Here is a 16,788-nt window from a genome sequence, read left to right on the forward strand (position 1 = left end):
ATGATTCTCAGTGTTTATATGTGATCACTCCCATGACTGAATCTGCTGTGAGTAGCCAATCAGTTGAAACGGATTTTCCTTGGGGGTGTGGCATGCATCCAAATATAAGCAGACATTCTGGGGTTTTTTTTTTTGCTCACTCTGCTTTCTGTCTGACCTCCGGCTCTTGGGACTTGAGCTATCAGCTTATCTACAGATCTCGGAATTAATGGATCTTCACAGTCTAAAGCAGGAGCCCTGCTCTTGGCTCTCCGATCTGGCAATCTTGGGTTCGTCAGCCCCTGCGGCTACGTGAATTGAGAGGAGCTTCTTTTTTTTTCTATTGTGATACATGGACTTGGGGCGTCTCAGCCTCTACAATCTCATGGGCTGTTTCCTTGATATAAATCTCTCTCTATATATATTTATACGCTTTACTGGTTTTGCTTCTCTAGAGAACCTAGCTTAAGACCTGTAGTCACTAAAACACAGGTAAACATCTTTCTGGTATTCTCTACTTTAAGCCAAGATCCACTGGACATCAGCAATGATATCCCTCATTCCAGGTCCTCTTCTGAATCCAGCTTGTCTGTTGGTTTGTCATACTGTGGTGGCTTGCGTGTTGCTGTGATGCTGGAAGCTATGCCAACAGCACTTCAAATACCAGAGGGTCACCCATGGTGGGCAGGTTTCAGCAGAGCTTTGAGACTAAGGAGAAGGACCTGTTGATCTACTTCCAAAAAAAATTGGTCAGTGAATACCTTATGGATAGCTCAGAACACCATCTGAAACAGTGCTGGAAAATGAGCCACTCAGATTGTAAGGCACTCAAAATACAACTGGGGAAGAGCTGCCTCCCCAAAGTAGAGCTGACCTTTATGACATGGATGGAGTAAAGCTTTAGGAACTTTCATTTGCTGATGTAGCATGACTCAAAATGAGGAGAAACAGTTGCAAACATTCATTAGTAATTGGAATGTGGAATGTACAAAGTATGAATCAACGAAAATTAGGAGTTGTAAAAAATGAAATGTAACACTTGATTGATATCCTAGGCATTAGTGAGCTGTAATGAACTGGTACTGGTCATTTTCAAATTGGAGAGTCATATGGTCTACTATGCCAGAAATGACAAAATGAAGAGGAACACTGTCACATTCATTTTCAAAAACAATATTTCAAGATCTATCCTGAAGTACAATGCTGTCAATAACAGGGTACTATCCATACTCCTACAAGGATGACCAGTTAATAAGATTATTATTCAAATTTGTGCACCAACCACTAATGCCAAAGATGAACAAATTGATGATTTTACCAATTTCTGCAGTCCGAAATTGATCAAACATGCAATCAAAATGCAGTGATAATTACTGGTCACTGGAATGCAAAAGTTGGAAACAAAGAGAAAGGAACAGTAGTTGGAAAATATGGCGTTGGTGATAGAAACGACTGGACATGTGAATCTCACTGGATAGAATACATAGGAATCAAATTAACTACATCTGTGGAAAGAGATGATGGAAAAACTCAATATGATCAGTCAGAACAAGGCCAGGGGCTAACTCTGGAGCAGACCATCAATTGGTCATATGAAAGTTCTAGCTGAAGCTGAAGAAAATTAAAACAAGTCCACAAGAGCCAAAGTAAAACCCTGAGTATATCCCACCTTAATTTGGAGACCATCTCAAGAACAGACTTGACACATTGAATACTAATAACCGAAGACCAAAGAGTTATGGGATGACATCAAAGACATAATACATGAAGAAAGAAAAAGGTCATTAAAAAGACAGGAAAGAAAGAAAAGACCAAGATGGATGTCAGAAGAGACTCTGGAACTTGCTCTTGAATGTAGAGTAGCCAAAACAAATAGAAGAAATGATGAAATAAAAGAGCTGAACAGAAGATTTCAAAGGGCTGCTCGGTAAGACGAAGTAAAGTATTATAATGAAATGTGCAAAGACCTGTAGTTAGGAAATCAAAAGGGAAGAACACGCCGCCATTTCTCAAGCTGAAAAGAACTGAAGAAAAAATCCAAGCCTTGAGTTGCAATATTGCAGGATTCTGTGGGCAAAATATTAAACAACACAGGAAGCATCAAAAGAAGATGGAAGGAATACACAGAGTCACTGTACTAAAAAGAACTGGTTGACATTTCACCATTTCAGGAGGTAGCATATGATCATGAACCGATGGTACTGAAGGAAGAAGTCGAAGCTGTACTGAAGGCATTGGCGAAGAACAAGACTCCAGGAACTGATGGAATACCAATTGAGATGTTTTCATAAATGGGTGCAATGCTGGAGGTGCTCACTCATGTATGCCAAGAAGTATGGAAGACAGTTACCTGGCCAATTGACTGGAAGAGTTCCATATACAAACCCATTCCAAAGAAAGGGAATGCAAAAATTATTGAACAATATCATTAATATCACATGCAAGTAAAATTTTTCGTTTTAACTTACTTGGAGCTATATTAACTATTTTAACTGGGGGAAAGGGGAGAGGGAGGTGGGATTCCTATGAGATTTCTGTTTATCAAGCAAATTTGTAAGTGCTGGAGAATTAATTTAATTTTATTATTCACTGATATTAGAATATTAACATTATATCCAGCAACCTAAGTTCACTATTCTAATAATTTGTCTGTTGATTCCTGTGGGTGTACTACATACTACCAGTAGTACCAGTATCAGTTGTCATTGATTCTGACGCATAGTGACCCCATGTGTATCAGTGTAGAACTGTGCTCCATAGGATTTTCAATGGCTGAGATCTTTCAGAAGTAGATACCAAGGCTTTCTTCCAAGGTGCCTCTGGGTGGATTTGAACCACTAATCTTTCATTTAGTGCCACCTAGGGACTCCTTGGAAACCCTGGTGGCATAGTGGTTAAGAGCTATGGCTGCTAACCAAAAGGTCAGCAGTTCTAATCTACCAGGTGCTCCTTGGAAATCCTATGGGGCAGTTCTACTCTGTCCTATAGGGTCACCATGAGTCAGAATCGACTCATTGTCAATGGGTTTAGGGGCTGCTTTACTACATAGAGATTTATATCATCCTTAAATAATGATCTTATTGTATCTTTTATTTCAACTCTTACATCTTTTTATTTTTTCTTCTCTTAAATGCACTGGTGAGGACCTCCAACACAAAGTTAACCTAGAGGGGAAAATTGGCATCTTTGCCTTGCTCCTAATTTTAAATAGAATAGTCCTGACTTAGGATAGGGTTTTGGTAATACTTTTTATCAGAGTTAACCAGAGTTAAAAATTTATTAGAGTTAAATAATTCCCAACTAATTCAATTTTGCTAAGGAGTTTAATTTATCAAACAGAATGAAACAGTATGAAAAATAAAAGCCTCCCTTTTGTTTCCTCTCTTCTATAAGCTACCATAAAAAATACCAAAGTGGATGACTTTAAAGAGCAAAACATTTATTGTCTCACAGTTCTAAAGGCTAGAAGTCCAAATGAGGGTATCAGCCCTTTTAGTTTCTTCTGAGGGTGTTGAGAGAGAAACCATTCCATGCCATTCTCCTAGCTTCTGGTGACTTCTGGCATTATTTGGTGTTCCTTGGCTTATAGCTGCCTCTGCAGTCACACAGGCGATTCTGTCTCACTGTCTCCAAATCTGTTCTTCTCTAAGATACCACTCAAATGGGATTAGGACTCATCCTACTCTCGTATGACAGACTAACTGATAACAGTTTCAAAGACCGTGTTTCCAAATAAAGTCACATTCATAGGTACCAGGGGTTAGAACTTCAACATGTCTTTTGGGAGGAAGGATACAATTCAATCCTTAATGCTGGGTTTGCCCCTTCCAAGCCAGTGTGAATATTACACTAAGTGTAACACGCTTACCAAAGATGAATTACCTCTTGAAAAACTGAGTTCACTCTCCGTTGCTAGTTTGCAAACAGAGGCTGGAGGACCACCAGGTAGATATGCTGAAGAGAGACATCAAGTTACAAGGTGGGGCAGGGAGTGGAGGTTGGAATACAGGCCTCCTCTGCTCTAAGTGGAAACCCTGGTGATGTAGTGGTTAAGAGCTACAGCTGCTAATCAAAAGGTCAGCAGTTTGAATCCACAGGTGCTCACTGGAAACCATATAGGGCAGTTCTACTCTGTCCTATAGGGTCACTATGAGTTGAAATTGGATTGATGGCAACGAGTTTTTCTGCTTTAAGTTTCTAGAATGGAGATCCTACCTGTAAGCCTTCCTGGCACTTTCTCCCCATCTCTCAAACTGTTTTCATAACTTCCCCCTACCCATCAAGTTATTTAAGATTATACCTCATCTCCTTCACCAATAACTCATAGGTCTAAACAACACAAAGGGATCTTGAGGTTAAAATAAGAGAAAGAATGAGGAAAAAGAGGAACCTTACTTTCTCATGCAGTGAAGTGGCTGCTGGAGAATAAAGGTGTAAGGTGGACACTTTACCTTTGTACGTCAGGTGTAACACAGCTTATCGAGAGCCAGTGCAGGCTCTGGAGTCAGATCATGTGGGTTTATTACTTTATTAGCATTATAAATCCTTCTCAAGTCATCTGCATTTGACTAGATTGTCGTTCTCCTACTTCCTAGGTGCATAGTCTTGGACAATTAACGTTTTCCTAGTTCTCCTCATCTGTGAATCCGAGTTAATGATTCTTTCCTGAGTCCTTGTGAAGATTAAAGGAGGCTATATGTGTGAAGTCTTTAGTGCAAGGCCCTGTGCAACCAAAAACCAAACCCGTTGAGGTCCAGTGGGACTCACAGCAACGCCATCGGACAGAGCAGACCTGCCCCATAGGGTTTCCAAGGTTATAATCTTTACGGAAGCATACTGCCACGTCTCTCTCCTGCAGAGCTCCTGGTAGGTTCCAATCGCTGACCTTTTGGTTAGCAGTCGAGCGCTTAACCACCGCACCACCAGCACTCCTTGCCCTGTGCAAGGTCAGCGCTAAATAAAAATGTGTGACTGTCGAAGAAGCCTGAGGCCCATGTAACACCTGACACTTGTTTTCTCTTCCTAGATTCTCCACTCTTCGCCCCAATGCTGCGGAGCCTGCCGGATCTTTCCGCTGAGTTAATTACAGTCATAAAAATTCGAACAAGAAACCCGGTGGCCTCCCAAAGCACCTAGGACTACATTTCCCAGAAGGCATTGCTGGTTAATTTCAGTTTACGTTCGCGGTGGGTGAACTTCCGGGTTGTATGGACTAGGATAAGCAGCTCTCCAATGAGCACGGTCGCGGAATAAAGGGGCGGGGAAATAGCTCAAGGAGCCTCCTGGCAGAAATGCCAATAAGCAAAGAGGCAGCGTGGACAGCCGTCGGGGGCGGAGTCACGGAGCCGCTCCGCTGAGCCGAGTGCAGCCCTCCTCTCCCGCCTCCTCCTTGTGGCTCGCCTCTTGCTCTGCTGCGTGTGGACCCCGCTTTCCTGTCCCTGGAGGGCACAGTACCCCGGAGCCGCCGTTTACATGGCCTCTACCCCGAGGACGGCCTCGATCACGTCCTGTTCCTCCACCCCGAGCTGCGACAGGGACGACGATGGCGTACCGGCCCCTGCAAAGTGCTTTCCTCTGGAAGAGCTGCCTGCCGGGCTCCCGGGTTAGCGACAGGCACCCCGGCCGATGGGGCCTGGGTGGGAGGCGGCTGTGTGTGAGGAATATCATCTTTCGCCCAAAGGCATGCTGTTCCCGTCAACTCGTGTGATCTGCGCTCCGTACTTGTGAAACGCACAAAGCACAAAGTTCATTCATTTAACCAACAATGACTGAATGCCTGCTGCGTGCCAGGCACGGTGCAAGCCCTGACAATCCAGCCGTGAACCAGACAGACGTGGTCCCGGCCTTCTTGGTCTTGCTGGAAAGACTGACAGAAGCAAATAACTGGTCTTGACGCGTTGTGCGAAGGAGAAATGCAGGTTCTCCCTTTTGTGGGTTACATCCCCTTGGGGGTTGTCGTGATCCCCACTGTGCACCTGAAACAGCCCAATTGGGGGAAATGACCTGTTGTGGGCCACACAATATATGTTTGCAGACCTAGAACCACACTAATCTCCCGTTTGCAGAGCCCGTGTCCATGTGCCACAGGAGTCTCCACTGTCAGTGGTGTGGCAGCACGCAGGTGTCGTAGCACAGGTATGAGACTTGACTGTACCTGTTCGTTCGTTCATTCATTCAGCAAAAATTATTGAGAGCTTTCTTTTTGCCAGGCCCTTAGATTGTGCTGGTTGCAGGGATTCAATGATTGGAAATACTCATATGAACAATACTCAAATGTCCAGTCTACTGGAATTCAAAATCTAGTTGGAAAAGACAGATAGAAAACACATAATTACCCATGAAATACATAATTTATCATTTTGTGTTGAGTGATGAGAAGTACAGGATGCCATTAGGGTTTGTATTTTAAGCAATGGAGTTTATGCTGAGAACAAAGGCTGAAATAATAGTGTAGGAGAGTGTTTAAGGAGCCCTGGTGGCACAAAGGTTAAGCGCTGGCTGCGAACTGAAAGGCTGGCAGTTCAAACCCACCCAGTGGCACTGCAGAAGAAAGGCATAGCGATCGGCTCCCATAAAGACTACAGCCATGAAAACCCTATGGGGCAGTTCCACTCTACTACTGGGCTAGAGGGTTCGCGGCAGGCAGCCTGGTCACCAAGAGTGGGAATTGTCGGCACTTTTTTTAACGACAACAACAACAGGAGAGTGTTCAGGCAGGAAACACAGTAAGGAAAGAATACGGACTATTAGAAGAACTGAAAAAATGCCCTGAGAAGACTGGAGAAGTAAGCTGGGGCTGTGCAGGGTGTAAGATGTACAGGGGGAAAATCTAGAGTTTTGGATTAAGCCAGAATACAGTAGTTCATCACCACCTCTAGCACTTTTTGTGGCATCATGAAAACAAAGTACAGTGACTCAGAGCATGGACTCTGGAACCATACTCTTCCTAAGACGGATCCTAGCTCGGCCACTTAGTAGCTGTGTAAACTTTAGGAAGTTACCAAACCATTCTGTGCCTCAGGTTCCTGATCTGTCAAATGGGAATGATGATAATAATCGCCACCCCACAGTGTGGTTAAGAAGAATAAATGGTATTTAATGTCAGTAAAGCAGAGCAATATCTGGCATACAGTAGGTGATACTGGTGAGTGCTTAAGTAAGTAAATAGATAGACTAATATTTAAATACTAAAATAAAAGCCTTGGAGGCAGCTTTCAGTTGATATTGACCAAATAAATGCACGAACTATATACTGCCGTACGTCTGTAGCACTGTCAAATTAGAAATGATAAGTTTTCTCACACTGACTTTGCTAGGAGAATCTGAAGAGTCTTCGGAGGGAAATAAAATTCTTTTCACTAGCACATTAGGTTAGGTTCACGTAGTATTTATTGGTATATTAGTTTATTTACTGTTTATTGGTAACAACTGGTTCATTCCACATTTCATAAACTTTCTTACGGAAAAGGAAATTAGTTATAAAATCTTTCTGACACAGAAAAGTACAGGAAAATACTATAACTACAGCATGCCTTTCCGGACTCGCTGATGGATAGTTTTTATCACTTCAGCTGCTCTGTTCCTCAGTCTCCTGTACCCTCTGTGTCTACAAGCATCCAAAATTGCAGGAGAAGTTTGGGTTGGAAATGTGAATAATGTAAAGCAGCAGTTTCCAACTCAAACTACACAACACGGCCTGTGGAGCTTTTAAAATAAATACAGATGCTCAGGGCCTTCTCTAAACCCACTGACCAGACCCTTCCAGGGTGGGTCCTGGGCTATAAAGACCATTGGCCATTATGGTCTTAGTCATCTAGTGTTGCTGTAACAGAAATACCACAAGTGGATAGCTTTGACAAAGAGGAATTTATTTCTTTACAGTAAAGTAGGTTAGAATTCCAAATTCAGGGAATCAGCTCCAGGGGAAGGCTTTCTCTCTCTGTTGGCCTTCTCATCAATCTTCCCCTGGACTAGGAGTTTCTCTGCACAGGGGCCCCAGGTCCAAAGGATGCGCTTTGCTCCTGGCACTGCTTTCTTGGTATGAGGTTCCCCCTCGCTGCTTGCTTCCCTTTCCTTTTTATCTCTTGATAGATAAAAGGTGATGTAGGCCACACCTTTACATTGGTTCAGGTATGTGACCTGGGTAAACGTATTGCAATCCCACCCTAATCCTCTTTAACATAAAATTACAATCACAAAATGGAGGACAACCCCACAAAACTGGGAATCATGGCCTAACCAAGTTGACACATATATTTTGGGGACACAATTCAATCCATGACAGGGTCCTTTTCATCAAGGACTTTTTATGCACTGAGTTTTTCCTCCTCTGGAACAAACATGCAACAATCTCGTGAAAATCCAAAAATTAATAAAGACTCATTGTCTTTTAAGCTTTGTGATATTATGATCTGCACCTTCACTATAACATTTTGAGCCCTTAAATCTTGTCAGTAAGTTGTAACTGACAGGGTTAAACTGTGCCCCCTCCTATCATCACCCCCCGCCCCGCCCCATACCGGTGGGTGAGTTCCTGATAAGGCATTTCTGTGTTAAAGCCCAAGGTCGTCTCACTGCTTCTGTGCTCAAGGCCACTTCACTGCTCACCAACTGCTCCCCACCCCTATTCGGACATGAGCAATAAGCTGCAAAGCTGTCCTTAGATAGATTTCATGCATCATACACACCCCCAGCCACCATAGTGCATCCCCCACTGCATCCCTATACATGTTAATTAGTTCCTAAAATTGCCCGCCTAGTCCCAGAACTTCATGAATTATGTTTCCTAAACCCTATAACTGCCCTAGAATTCCCAACCTCAGGGAGCTTGATTTGAGACTTAGTCTCCAAGTTCCTTGCTTAACTGGCTTGCAATAAAGTCCACTTTCTCTTTCTCAAAGGCCTGCTGTCTCTCAATTGACTTGAGGGGTTGCACTGGGCAGGACTCATTCCTATCAGGTTACAAAGTTGTTACCAATCACCAATCTGACACAAAGGGTCCTTGTCTTTTCCCAAGTTAAGAATACACAAAAAAGACAAACTTTATTTTGGTTGAGTCACGCAAAAGGAGTCAGCGGAGGACTAAGCCTCTCCAAGAGGCTGACTTGAAAAGGGAAGCAAGGCTAGGGCTTATATGGGTTCGGTGGAGATAAGAGAGTAGTGTATATTTAGTGGGCTTCTTTCAAGGGGCGGGTACTTCTCAGAATGGTGGCGCATGTTAATTAGGTTGCACACGCATCTGAAATCCAAGATGGAACATGCTGATACTCAAGGTGGAGTCCTCCCAGCAGCCCCTGGCATCACTTATTATGGGATATAGCACAAAAGCACTGATCTTTGGCACTCCATCACCGTCTTTGGAGGGCTAAGGAAGGTTACACAGTAGTCACACTTTGCTCTTCTGCACATAGGGGAGCTTGTAAAGGGGGAAGAGACCAGAAAAACACTAAGAAGGAGATAGTAATTCATGGGTTGTTTCAACCTTATCTCTTGTTGACAGGGTGTGGTTCCTGTTTACCCAACTTCTAGATGGTAATCTTTCAACAGCTCTTTTGTTCAGCCAGCACAGTTAACCCTATCTGTCTCAAAGTCATGTTAATAAATAAGGATTCCTTGTGTGAATCCTGGGGAAATCACTCTCCTCTTTCTACCTTAGTCTCGACATCTTGAAAATGGGGATAATAACGGTAACCTTCTTGGATATGAGAATTAATTAAATATTAAATAACCCATGTAAAGCATTAACACAGGGTTTGCCACAAAGTTAAGCCCTCAATAAATTCCTATTACTATTATTGATTATCCTCCAGTCAATTTTTGAATATGTGTAGTAGCCGTGGATCAGGGTGGTTCCTGCTGCCCAGAGTTACAGCCATAAAATCCTGAAAAAGCCAGTTAGACTTACAGGGCACTTATGATTCTGTTGTATCTACTTTAGTTTGCTCCCTCGTCTGTACAGAGTTCTTCTGGGAATAACGATGTTACCTGTCTCTGAGGGTTGTTGTGGGGATTACATGAATTAAATGTGGAGGGCTTCCAATAGTGCCTCATACATAGTAAAAAAAAAAAAAAAAATACATAGTAGGTGCTCTAAAATGGTAGTTTTCACAAATATCACCATCATCATGAAATCATTATCACCACCCTCATCATCATCATGGACTCAGGCTACCTCTTCTATAGTCCTATAGTTAAACTCTTCTGATTGGATATACTGGGTTTACACTTAATAATTTCATTTGCTTCAATGGATATGATATTGACTGACTGATTTACCATTTGTCTTGGTTATCTAGTGCCCCCATAACAGAAATATCACAAGTGGATGGCTTTAACAAAGAGAAATTTATTCTCTCACAGTCTAGTAGGTTACAAGTCCAAATTCAGGGTGTCATCTCCAGGGGAAGGCTTTCTCTCTCTCTCGGCTCTGGAGGAAGGTCTTTCTCATCAATCTTCCCCCGGACTAGGAGCTTCTCTGCACAGGAACCCAGGGTCTAAATGGCATGCTCTGCTCCCGGTGCTTCTTTCTTGGTGGTATGAGGTCCCCAATTCACTGCTTGTTTCCCTTTCATCTCTTGAGAGATAAAAGGTGGTGCAGGCCACATCCCAGGGAAATTCCCTTTGCTTTGCATCAGGTAGGTGACCTGAGTAAGGGTGGTGTTACAATTCTACCCCAATCCTTTCAACATAAAATTACAATTACAAAATGGAGGGCAACCACACAAAACTGGGAATCATGGCCTAACCAAGTTGATACACACATTTTTGGGGGGATATAATTCAATCCATGACACCATGCTAGCTAGGTCTTCCCAACCTCCTCCCCCAATTCTCCCCTCCTCTCATCATCCCCATCATGCTATGGCTCTAAGTTAGTTCTCACTCTCCTGTCTACCCATGACTCCCTCTTATTCTTACCACCAAATCTTCACTCTGTCCTTTGAAATTTCTACTGGAAAATCAATGGACATCTTATTAACTCAGCCTTTCCTTAGCTGTTCCCTCCTCTCTCTGCCTTAAACCTGGCTCTTCCCTAGTCCTTCCTAGAAATATTTTCTTAATGCCCTCTCCAGTGGTGTCTCTATTTTCTTGTACCTCACATATCTCAGGATCAGGAGGGTCACAATTTTTGTCCTCTTTGCTATTTGATTCCTCACCCCATTTTGCTGAGGTCCATTCAACCAAGCTGGGTTACTGTCTCCTTTTCATTGATGTCTACTTGCTCCCAGTTATTCATTCTAATTCATTGAAGATGTGGGCAACTGGCTCAGTCTTCCTCTCTACTTCAATTCTTCACATCATCTGAGGGGATTTCAATGTCCACAGGGAGGACCCACCACACACACGGCACTTATTTTCTTGACTGCTTCATCTGCATTAACTGTATGAACTGATTAGTTCTTCCCATCCACTTCTGCCACTCATTCCCACCACAATGCCCCGGATTTAGCTGGACTACATTATGAATTACAGGAGCCCTGAAGGCATAACAGTGAAGCACTCCGTGGTTGGCAGTTTGAACCCACCTAACAGCTCTGCAGGAGAAGGACCTGGTGATCTGCTTCTGTAAAGATTACAACCTAGAAAATCTAACAGTGACAGTTCTACTCTGTCACATGGGGTCACTGTGAGTAGAAAACAACTTGATAGCACCTAATAACCACCTTACAAATGAGCCCTGTGGAATTCTTCAACCCCAATCTGTTCTTTCCAGATCATTCATTTTTAATTATTTCTGCTATGCCCATTTTTCCTCAGGACCTCTGAGGATTTCTCTGTCCTTTAGACTCTTCCTCTCTGCTGCTGTCTCTCAATTGAGCTTAGAATTCATAGTCCATCATTTAGTAGCCCCTTTACCATTGTCTCTATCGCCCTTGCACTTCAGTCCTGGTAGGACTAAAACCTTGCTTGAACTTAACTATCCATTCATTTTCTCCTTGAATTCTAGTGGCAAAAATCACACAATAGGGCTACTATGAATTCATTTCAGTCGACTTTACCTGTGCCCTTAACACATCCTGACGATTCTAGTACGTTTCTCTAGTGAGCTTACTCTCCCACATGCCAGAATACCTAATTCAGAAAATTTTCACTTTCCTCAAACTTCTGATTTATTCCATACCTGCTTTGTTCTCAGATAACATCTGAGATAACATCACCTCTTGCCTAATGTAGGAAATGGAAGCCTTCAGATGGGAACTTCATTACCTTCTCTCCAAGAAATTTACCCATTCTTTCCTATTGTTGTAGTTCCTCAGCTTGTAATGTCTTCTAGCAAAGACAACCAGGAACATGCTTGTAGTTAAACAAGTTGGGTTTATTACTTGTTACAGCAAGGGTGAACACCCACGGTGGGTGTAATGGATTAAACTGTCTCCCCCAAAAATATCTATTTTAAGTTCTAACCCCTACATGTGTGGTTTACGTCATCTCTTCCTTTCACTTTAGCTACTCGACGTTCAAGAGCAAGTTTCAGAGTCTCTTCCGACATCGATTTTGACATCTTTTCTTTCTTTCCTGTCTTTTTAATGACATCTTGATTTCTTCATGCATGATGTCCTTCCACAACTCCTCATCAGGTCTTCCATCATTAGTGTTCTTTGTGTCAAATCCATTCTTAAGGGGGTCTCTAAATTCAGGCGGAATATACTCAAAGTCGTAAGTTCAAAAGGCAGCTCAAGAAAACATGGTATTATAATGACATGTGCAAAGACCTCGAGATAGAAAATCAAAAGGGAAGAACACGTTCAGCATTTTTTAAGCTAAAAGAACTGAAGAACAAATGCAAGCCTCAAGTTCCAATACTGAAGGATTCTACAGGGAAAATATTAAAAGATGGAGGAAGCATCAAAAGAAGATGGAAGGAATACCCAGAGCCATTATACCGAAAAGAATTGGTTGATGTCCAACCATTTCAAGAGGTAGCATATGATTGGGAACCAATGGTACTGAAGGAAGAGGTTCAAGCTGCACTGAAGGCACTGGCAAAAAACAAGGCTCCAGGAATTGACACCAATTGAGATGTTCCAACAAATGGATGCAGGAATCTGGAAGAGAGCTACCTAGCCAATCAATTGGAAAAAAGAGATTCATATTTATGCCTATTCCCAAGAAAGGTGATTCTACCGAATGTGGAAATTATTGAACAATATCGTTAATATCACATGCAAGTAAAATTTTCCTGAAGTCATTCAAAACCAGCTGCAGCAGTGTATCTACAATGAACTCCCAGAAATTCAAGCTGGATTACCAACCATGATATCCTTCTTCAGGGACAGATTCCTCCTGACAACATGTCCAAAGTATGTGAGATATAGTCTTGCCATCCTTGCTTCTAAGGAGCATTCTGGTTGTACTTATTCCAAGACAGATTTGTTAGTTCTTTTGGCAGTCCATGGTACATTCAATATTCCCTGGAACCGGGGATATCATAGCTGATGTCAGATGGATCCTGGCTTAAAGTAGAGAATAGCAGAAAGATATTTACTTGTGTTTTATTGACTATGCCAAGGCATTTGACTGTGTGGATCATAACAAATTAGGGATAACATTTAGAAGACTGGGAATTCCAGAACACTTAATTGTGCTCATGAGGAACCTGTACATAGATCAAGTGGCAGCTGTTCAAACAGAACAAGGGGATACTGAGTGGTTTAAAGTCAGGAAGGGTGTGCGTCAGAGTTGTATCCCTTCACCATACCTATTCAATCTGTATGCTGAGCAAATAATCTGAGAAGCTGAACTATATGAAGAACGGGGCATCAGGACTGGAGGAAGACTCGTTAACAACCTGTGTTACACAGATGACACAACCTTGCTTGCTGAAAATGAAGAGGACTTGAAGCACTTACTGATGAAGATCAAAAACCACAGCCTTCAGTATAAAGAAAACAAAAATCCCCAGAACTGGACCAATAAGCAACATCTTGGTAAGGGGAGAATATGCCAAAGTTGTCCAGGATTTCATTTTACTTGGATCCACAATCAACGCCCATGGAAGTAGCAGTCAAGAAATCAAAAGACACGTTGCATTAGGCAAATCTGCTGCAAAAGACTCTTAAAAGTGTTGAAAAGCAAAGATGTCACCTTGAAGACTAAGATGCGCCTGATCCAATCCATGGTGTTTTCATCGCCTTCTATGCATGCAAAAGCTGGACAATGAATCAAGAAGACCAAAGAATTGATGCCTTTGAATTGTGATGTCGGTGAAGAATATTGGATATACCATGGACTGCCAAAAGAATGAACAAATTTGTCTTGGAAGAAGTACAACCAGAATGCTCCTTAGAAGCAAGGATTACAAGACTATATCTCACATACTTTGGACATGTTGTCAGAAGGAATCTGTCCCTGAAGAAGGACATCATGCTTGGTAAAGTAGAGGGTCAGCTAAAAAAGATGAAGACCCTCAAAGAGATGGACTGACACAGTGGCTGCAATAATGGGCTCAGGCATAACAACCATAGAATGGTGCAGGACCGGGCAGTGTTTCCTTCTGTTAGGGCTGCTATATTCAGAATGGACTCAATGGCTCCTAACAAGTACAACAATACCTGTGGTTATAATTCCATTTAGGAATGGGTTTTCTTCATTATATTAATGAAGCAGTATTAGTGTAGGGCATATTTTAAACCAATCTCTTTCAAGATATAAAAGAAGATTAAACAAGCACAGATATGGGAAGAGAGATGACATGAAGATCAAGGAACCAAGAAACAGAAGCTTAAGAGAGACGAGGACCTTCCCCCAGAGCCAACAGAGACAGAAAGCCTTCCTTAGAGTCGGCCCCCTGAATTCGGACTTCTAGCCTCCTAAAATGTGAGGAAATAAACTTCTGTTTGTTAAAGCCACCCACTTGTGGTATTTCTGTTATAGCAGCACTAGATGACTAGCTGACTAAGACTGTAGAGAACAATGGGGTATCTCAATAAGAAGGTGTTAGAAAGAACTTACAGGGCTTTGGCTGGGTGATTTGGGGGAGTATTCAAGGAGGTAGGGATTGCTCTGGATTGGGTGTTGACAGGAAGTGGTGACAATTCTGTGATGGGTATCTCAGTCAATATTATCTAGAAGGATCAGTGCGACTGGGTGGCACAGTGACCCTGTGTTTGTCAGTGCTTAGACAAAATTATTAAGTGGTCTTCTTTTGTCTCACTTCATTATGGTAGCCAAGTGACCTTGTATTGGTGTCTGTGAGATGGTTTATGTCCAACAGGTGAACAACATGGCCTCCCTGTGAGCACAAGGCCAGCTTCTCACATCATCGAAGCCTGGTTCATAGTGTCAGGACAGTTTCTAGATGTCAGCACTCCTTCTCTGTCTCTCTCACAGTGGAGGTAATTCCTAAAAACACAAATGGGTGTTTGCCAGGCAGAAGAAAACAGCATAAGCAGAAGCATAGAGATTGAAGTCGAATGATGTGTTAGGGAAGCCTGATGTAGAGTAGGAATGGGGGGACAAGAGAGAATTATGGAGAGGTTGTCATAGAACAAATCACGGAAGGTCCTGATACCAAGCTAGCTAAGAAGTGTGGGTTTTAGCCTGAGGAATTTTATGTGGGGGAACTGGCATGATCTGGGTTTACATTTTTGAAAAACCCCAGCAGCTGTGCAGGAGATGGGCTGTCGACAAGGGGAGTCTGTTCCCTTTTCTCCTTCCCAGCACCATAGCCCTTGCTCAGGCTCTTCTCTCTCACCTGATCTCCTGCAACTGGTCCTCACTGATCTACCTGCTTCTAGTCTACTAGCTCCATTCCCCATTGAAGTGAGGGAATAAATTTCTGTTATGTTGTGGCCAGAGTGATTTTTCAGGATCACAAATCTTATCCTATCTTTTTGTTACTTAAAGCCTTTTGACTCCTCATCAGGAAGAAGGTAAAAATCGATACTACATTGCACGGTATACCACATTTTCATGACCTGGTCATGCTAGCCTGGCAATCTGAATGCCAACTGGAAATCTCCACATGGAGGTCTCAAAATGACCTCAAATTCATAATTTCCAAAGCTGTGCTCAAGAACACCCGTCCACGTTCCCTTTCTTGTCCCCCCACAAGCTCAGTGAATGGTGCCATGTTCATTCAGCTCACATGTAAAAAAGGTAGGTGTCATCTTGGAGCTGCCTCTTCCACAACCTCTATGCGGTCAATCACCCAGACCAGTGGTGACTGAAAGATTGCATGTGGGATGAGACTGAGGAGTCCAGCATGACTCAGCTCATATGTGACTTCCTCACGAAAGTCTTTTCTGATACCCCCAGAGAAGGTCTTTAAAAAAAAAAAAAAAACCACATCTGTTGTCATCAAGTCGATTCCGACTCACTGCAACCCTGTAGGACAGAGTAGAACTGCCCCATAGGGCTTCTAAGGACCAGTTGGTGGATTTAAACTGCAAACCTTTTGGTTAGCAGCCAAGCTCTTAACTGCTGCACCACCAGCACTCCAGACAAGGTCTAGCCCCTGTTGTATGTTCTTATAACACCCTGTGTTTCTCATTCATGGCATAAGCCCAGTTGTAATTCAGAAATCCATTGTTTATAGTTTGTCTCTTCCATTAGAATAAACTCGATACACAGCAGGGACCATGTCCACCTCAGTGCCATGTGCATTGCTCGCACACAGGAAATGTTTTTTGGATACATTAAGTGAGTTCCTATTAATTTAGTTCCTATTAATTTTAGTTCCTACTGAATGCAAATGTTCAAGATGCTATTTCCTGAGTAGTCTTAAATTTTTGGTTTTTTGTTTTACTAGTTTTGAGTGGTCTGTATACTTTAGAAACCAGACCAAGGATTGTAGGGCTTGAAATATTA

The sequence above is a fragment of the Loxodonta africana genome, chromosome 12, assembly GCF_030014295.1.
Source record: "Loxodonta africana isolate mLoxAfr1 chromosome 12, mLoxAfr1.hap2, whole genome shotgun sequence".
NCBI lineage: Eukaryota > Metazoa > Chordata > Mammalia > Proboscidea > Elephantidae > Loxodonta > Loxodonta africana.